Genomic DNA, 6,296 nt, shown 5'->3' with positions numbered 1-6,296 from the left:
AGCCGGCGCTTACATCCGAACGGCTCTTTACTTTAGGCGAACTGGCCAAAAGCGGTTATAGGACACGTCATCAATGTATACTGGACACAAAGTTTATCCCCCACTTTAGAGCTATCCCTGTAACAACGGATTCCTACTGGAATTTGCTCTAATGTTCCGCTTGACCAAGACATTCTATCTGGGATCAGCGTTTCAAAGTTTCCGACATATTCTGAGCATGGCACTGGGGTTCTATATTGAAGATCCAAAAGCAGAAATATAACACCGTTTACCATATTATAACACAAGCTTCCAGGCAGAAGTACGACCAATAACAGAATACGTAATTTGGATTAGAATAAATATGGCGCCCACAGCGCTTAATATATTTACCGACAGCCAGAAGGCAATTAGGGCGATATCAGGAGATAGAACTAAATCTAAACCCGTATTGGATTGTAAGAAAGGTCTAACTGATTACTCTCCCAGAGGTAAGGTTCACATCATATGGGTACCAGCCTACTTAGGAGTAGTCGGTAACGAAAGAGGGTATGTAATAGCTTTAAATGGAAGGGAGCTCGAGGCAATTAACCTGACAAACGCAAAAAATTCGACGAAACAAAAGCTGAACTAAAAATATGGGTGAGGGAATCCCATAAAACTTCTTGGAATAATGAAACAGAGGGTAGAACCACGAAAATCCTATGGGGTGACCCTGATGAGAGCAAGACGAAAAATCTCCTCAAAATAAGCAAGTCTGAAGTTAGTATGATAATACGTATTCTGAGTGGACACGCAGGATTACGAGCACATTTATGCAAAAGCAGACGTATGTAGATCATGTGGAGAGGACAGTGAAACTTTGGAGCACTTTCTTTGCCACTGCCAGGCATTTGTCGAAGTTAGATCCAAGTATCTTGGAAGTGATATTATTCCGGAAATAACATTCCTGACTAACACTGATTGGAAGATTCATAGGAATTACATTCAGGAAACTGAGTTTCTGAACACTGAATAATAATTCAATCAATTCCCTTTTTTCATTATAAGGAGCGCATAATAGGCCCGAAGGTGCATTTCTTCGGATTTGATGTAGTATACATCCTCCTATCAACCTAACCTAGGGTAAAGCACTGCTGTAAGTAGCTCTAGTTATTACAAATAAATTTAAAACATAAAACGCATCTTTAAAATTTATTTGTATTTTATTATTGGAAAAGGTGTTTTGTTAAATTCGCCCCTTATGAGAAACTGTTGCAGCCAGCTCATATACTTCGATCTAACTCTATAAAGTAGAATGAAATTGGAAAAAGGACTTTAGTTACAATTTTCATATTCCATTTCCTTAAAACTTGTCAGTTAAATAGATGATGTTTACAAGTGACATAGCATATGGCACAAGAAGATTGCTGATGAGCAGCCGCCAGTAATCAGTCGAGCTACAATATCCAAACTCAGATAAATGTTCTTCATGCCCAATTGTTAAATGGTCATCGTCGTTTTGGAAACTGCCAAATCGTACGCTGGTGGAAGAACTGGTTGGAAAAATTCCTATGAGTAAAGGGATGGAGTGGGCCCGCATGCCACAACTATAAAGTCTTATCCTATAGTTTTGGCTTTTTGTAGGTGGCTCAAAGTTGTCGTTGATTTGGTAAGAATGGTGCAATGTTCTAGTGGAAATCGTTAAAATAATGAAACAAAAAGAAAAGTTGTCCTCCATGCCGCTGTTTATCAACAAAAACAACAATGCCCTCTGTACCAGGCAAATCATAAAATAATTGAGTGTAAAAAATTTGGTTCATTAAGTGTGCCTAATCGTTGGAATGAATTTAAAAAATTAGGGTTATGTTTTTCGTGTCTCGGTAGTGAAGCCGATTTTATCGTTATCGTAAGACGTGTCCTGTTGATGGTTGTCTAAGAAAACATAACAAATTATTGCATGTGAAAATTAATAATACGGTTTCATTTGAGACTCCTGGTCCAAGTGGTTCATCAAATGAAAATGTGTCTGTGCTTAGTTGTGTGTTCAAAGCTATTTCGAGTGATTCCAATTGTGCTTTATGGTCAACAAAATGGTCGATTCCTGACAGTAGCTATATGGCTGTAAATAGGCTCGTTAGCATTGAACGAAAAATGAAAAATGCCCAGAATTTGGTGTTGCCTATAAATCCATAATGAAGGATTATTTGTCGAAGGATTATGTCGTCAATTGTCGCTCATAGAAGCTGCTAATGTATGCCCCAGGACTTGGTATCCTCCACATTTTGGAGTGGTCAACGCAAATAAGCCAGGAAAAATTCGGTAGGTGTTTAATGCTGCCGCATCCATTGAGTCAATATTGTCCCTAGCAATATAAGCCGTTGCCATCTGTTTTGTTCAATTTTCGTATTGGTGCTGTAGCAGGGTTTGAACTACGTAACTCTTCATCCAACTCTTCGAAGGTACTGTGGAAAAAACGATGAATTTTTCCTGCGATATTAATGAGCTAAAAACGGAAAAGGTACTCGGTTAAAATTGGCAACCAAAAGATGACACATTTAGGTTTAATTTAAAGTTCCATAATGTGAATGTTGGTTTTATGAAATGTCTAAGGTCTCCAACAAAAGGAGAGCTGTTGAGTGTGGTTATATCGGTTTTCGACCCACTTGGTTTTTTGAGCGAAAAAATTGAAGACGCAGAATTGTATGCCTAATGATATTGTTGATGTGGAGCCAAGGTCAGACGCATTTGGAGCCGTGTCGTACTGAAGGTCAATAAATGTCAACAAGTGTAATAAATTGGATTTGCTCAGAAAATCGTCGGTACAAACATTTTGTTGCCCATAGAATTACGGAGATTCTTGTATCTACCCCGCATATTGGAGATGGCTGCCAACAAATCTGAATGTTGCGGATGAAACTACTAGAATGAAAAACCAAGTTAATTTTTTTTTTTCACCGCTACACATTAAATTAGAACTTAAAAGAAATACTGTTCGTACACTCAACGTTGACATTCACTTGAAAAAAATTTTCCCAAATGAAGCGAAAATTGACGCCGGTAGGTTCGATTGCTAAATACTTATATTATTGTATTGCCCTAAGTAATATTTTATACTTTAAGGTGTTTTTAATGGAACCCCACTAAAAATATTGTTAAATTGCAAGGAATTTCCAAACCTTCTATCACCTATTGAAAAAAATAGTTGGAGGAGTTTAGATGCCATAATAAAAAATTTCTTAGGTAATAGAAAATCTAAAAACTACGAAGAAATCGTCCGCAATCTCGTTCGCAACTTCGATGAAATGGGTGTGAATATGTCACTGAAAATACACTTCTTAGATAGGCACCTAGATTTTTCCCCGATAATTTGGGTCATTTTAGTGATGAACATATGGAATGATTTATAAAAATATTTATTTAATTTTTTTTACAAATTTGTACATCTTTGAAACTTTGAAGTCCTTTAAAAAGAAGATCTCCAGTTTCATGTGTTGTTCAAGTCCAAAAAGAACTATCTAATATTTTTGTAATCTTAATTGCTGTATCGATAAAAGTATTTTTTTAATGAAAAATATATTAGAAAAATATATTCGAAATTCTCAATGATATAAAAGGATACATTTTTCAATGGACATTTTTTACAACTTTTCGTCCTGAAAAGCAAAAATAAAAAAAATTATCTACTTCTAGTAATTGTCCCCTTTCATTTGATATCCATATAAAGAAAAACTAATGAGCAGGACTATTTAAATAAATTTTAAGAAATTTCTATATTCTTAAAACTTTGAAGTCCTTCAAAAAGAAGAAAAGATCACAAAATGAAAAACTAACAAGTAAGAGTGCTATATTCGGCTGTGCCGAATCTTATATACCCTTCACTATAGTGTATTTTAAACATAATTGATCTTACAGTCTAGTTAATAAAAACATTAAAAAAATTTGAGTCGATTTAAGCCGAATGTTTCGGCGGCGGCTCAAGCAACTAAATATAGTTCGGCGGCGGCTAAGCTCCGACTCGAAGCCGGTCGACTTCGACCTCTGATTCATTGCTGGTAAACATTGACGAGACGTAGATTTTGTTTTTGTTTATCGTAAAAAAATTGTTTTAAAAAGCACTTCTGTGTTAGTTTTAAATTTCAAACTTACATTATTCGCAAAAAATTATTGTACAATAACTCACAATCTACTCTCATATAATTGAAAACGTTTTAAATACTTTTTTCTATTCATTAAAAAATATATTTGCAAAACAAAAGGGAAAATTATTTTATTTTAACAAAAAATGCAAATCATATTTTTTTACTGTGTTTTTTTTTGTATTTTTGGATTCCAAACATACAAAAAATACACAGCTGAATAAAACCAAATACATCTACACACACACACGTGTACATCTTTTTCTATGTACAGTGCTTTTGTTGCTTTTTTAACAATTTTTTGATGAAATTTTCAGAGGTTGTCTCGGATTTTTGCTCATATCTCCGTTATTTACCGACCGATTTTGCTGATTTTAAATAGCGATCTTCTCGAAAGCATGTCCAATAGAATTATTGAAGATTCGGATCTCGCCGATATCTGGGGTCCTCTAAAAACTGATTTCAACAGACAGACAGACAGACAGACGGACGGACAGACAGACGCACATGGCTTAATCGACTCCGCTATCTATAAGGATCAAGAATATATATACTTTATAGGGTCGGAAAATTATATTATAGAAATTACAAACGGAATGACAAACTTATATATACCCTTCTCACGAAGGTGAAGGGTATAAAAACGCAGTTCTACTATATATGGCATAAGGTTTCATATGTATATGGTCCCATTCAAGTCTAATAATTGCTGAAATTTACAGAAATTTACGTAACTAAGTCATGTGCACTTTTGATTCCCATTTATATGTATTTACATTGCTTTTGTGATGTCTTCAATCATCAAAATGTGCTAATAGCTGATTGTCATCTACTCATCCTTGTTTAAGATTCGATAACAATAACAAGCATTGTATTTCAATGCAAAGTATCAAATGATTGGTAAAAGTTCGATGAAAATGTGGATGATTGTAAAAAAATAGTGCTTTTCCTTGATGTTTAAATAAATTTTCCTTGGGCTTCAATAAATAAAATAAATTTGTTTAGATATAAACCGTTTATTATGAAAGTGATATGAATCAACTTTTTTAAAATTTGTAAAAAGCTACATGGTCCTTAAAAGTTAATAGACAAAAAACAGAATCGCAGAACTATGAAGCGGAAGACTCTTATATTTAAATTTTTTACCGACTTGAAAAATACAGAACACAGGTACAGGGAAAACAAAATATACAAATGCATGTTATTATGGTGAATCGTATCGACACGTTTCAGAACAATTTTATAATTTTGGCATCAGTTGTTAGACACCTTTCATTTATTTAATGCGTACAGGTGAAGTATTCTACAAAAAAAAAAAAAAAAAAAACAATAAAAGTAGATGGCAAAAAAATACATATTGCCACACATTATAAAAAATTAGATATAAATTAAAAATCTATTCAATTTTAGTGGAATTTTAATTATTACTAAATATATTTTTAAATAAATTAATAATATAACATTAAATAAATTACATAAATTAATAATAAAATGAATCCCTAGATGGATGCACATATTTTTTCAGAATATGGCAACTCTAATTGGAATACTCTGACAGTTGTGTCTATAGAATATCTTTACATATAAGCGAATCTGAGTATGACAGAACCTAAAGGCACAGTTAGTCTCTACGTTCCGTTCTGCGATGAATCAGCTTATTCGAAAAACTGTGTAAGTCTTTGGTTTGGCCGTAATGTTGAAGTTGCGTTGCGGATGAACCTGTAGGAAACAGAATTCAACGCAACGTTAAGTGACAGCTATAAACAGCTGACATAAAATACAAAACATAAGCAAATATAAGTCTGTCAAAAGTCGTGAGAATGTATTAGTTAAAAAAATATATAACCCAACAAACACAAACTCGTTTAAAAAGTTTAAACATTTTTGTCTGATAATACATTTGATTATTTTAAAAATAATGGTTTGTATTATTTGAGAATAATATTAAAAAAATAAAAACAATTGAAAATTTAGTTTTTTTTCTAAAAAAGTTTTTATTATTTTGTGGCAAAAACACAACTTAGCAATGTTTATTACAGCAGAATAAGGAGTGAGATCGAAAAATTCTTAACATACATATATGTTTATAAGAAAGAAACCACTAAACTTACAGCTTTATTTTTTTTTTATTTGATTCAAATTATTATTACAATTTACAAAAAAAAAATATTTTTATAGTTTTAATCACTAGTGATGAAA

The sequence above is a fragment of the Lucilia cuprina genome, chromosome 2, assembly GCF_022045245.1.
Source record: "Lucilia cuprina isolate Lc7/37 chromosome 2, ASM2204524v1, whole genome shotgun sequence".
NCBI classification, from domain to species: Eukaryota; Metazoa; Arthropoda; class Insecta; order Diptera; family Calliphoridae; genus Lucilia; species Lucilia cuprina.
This window is presented reverse-complemented; position numbering follows the sequence as displayed.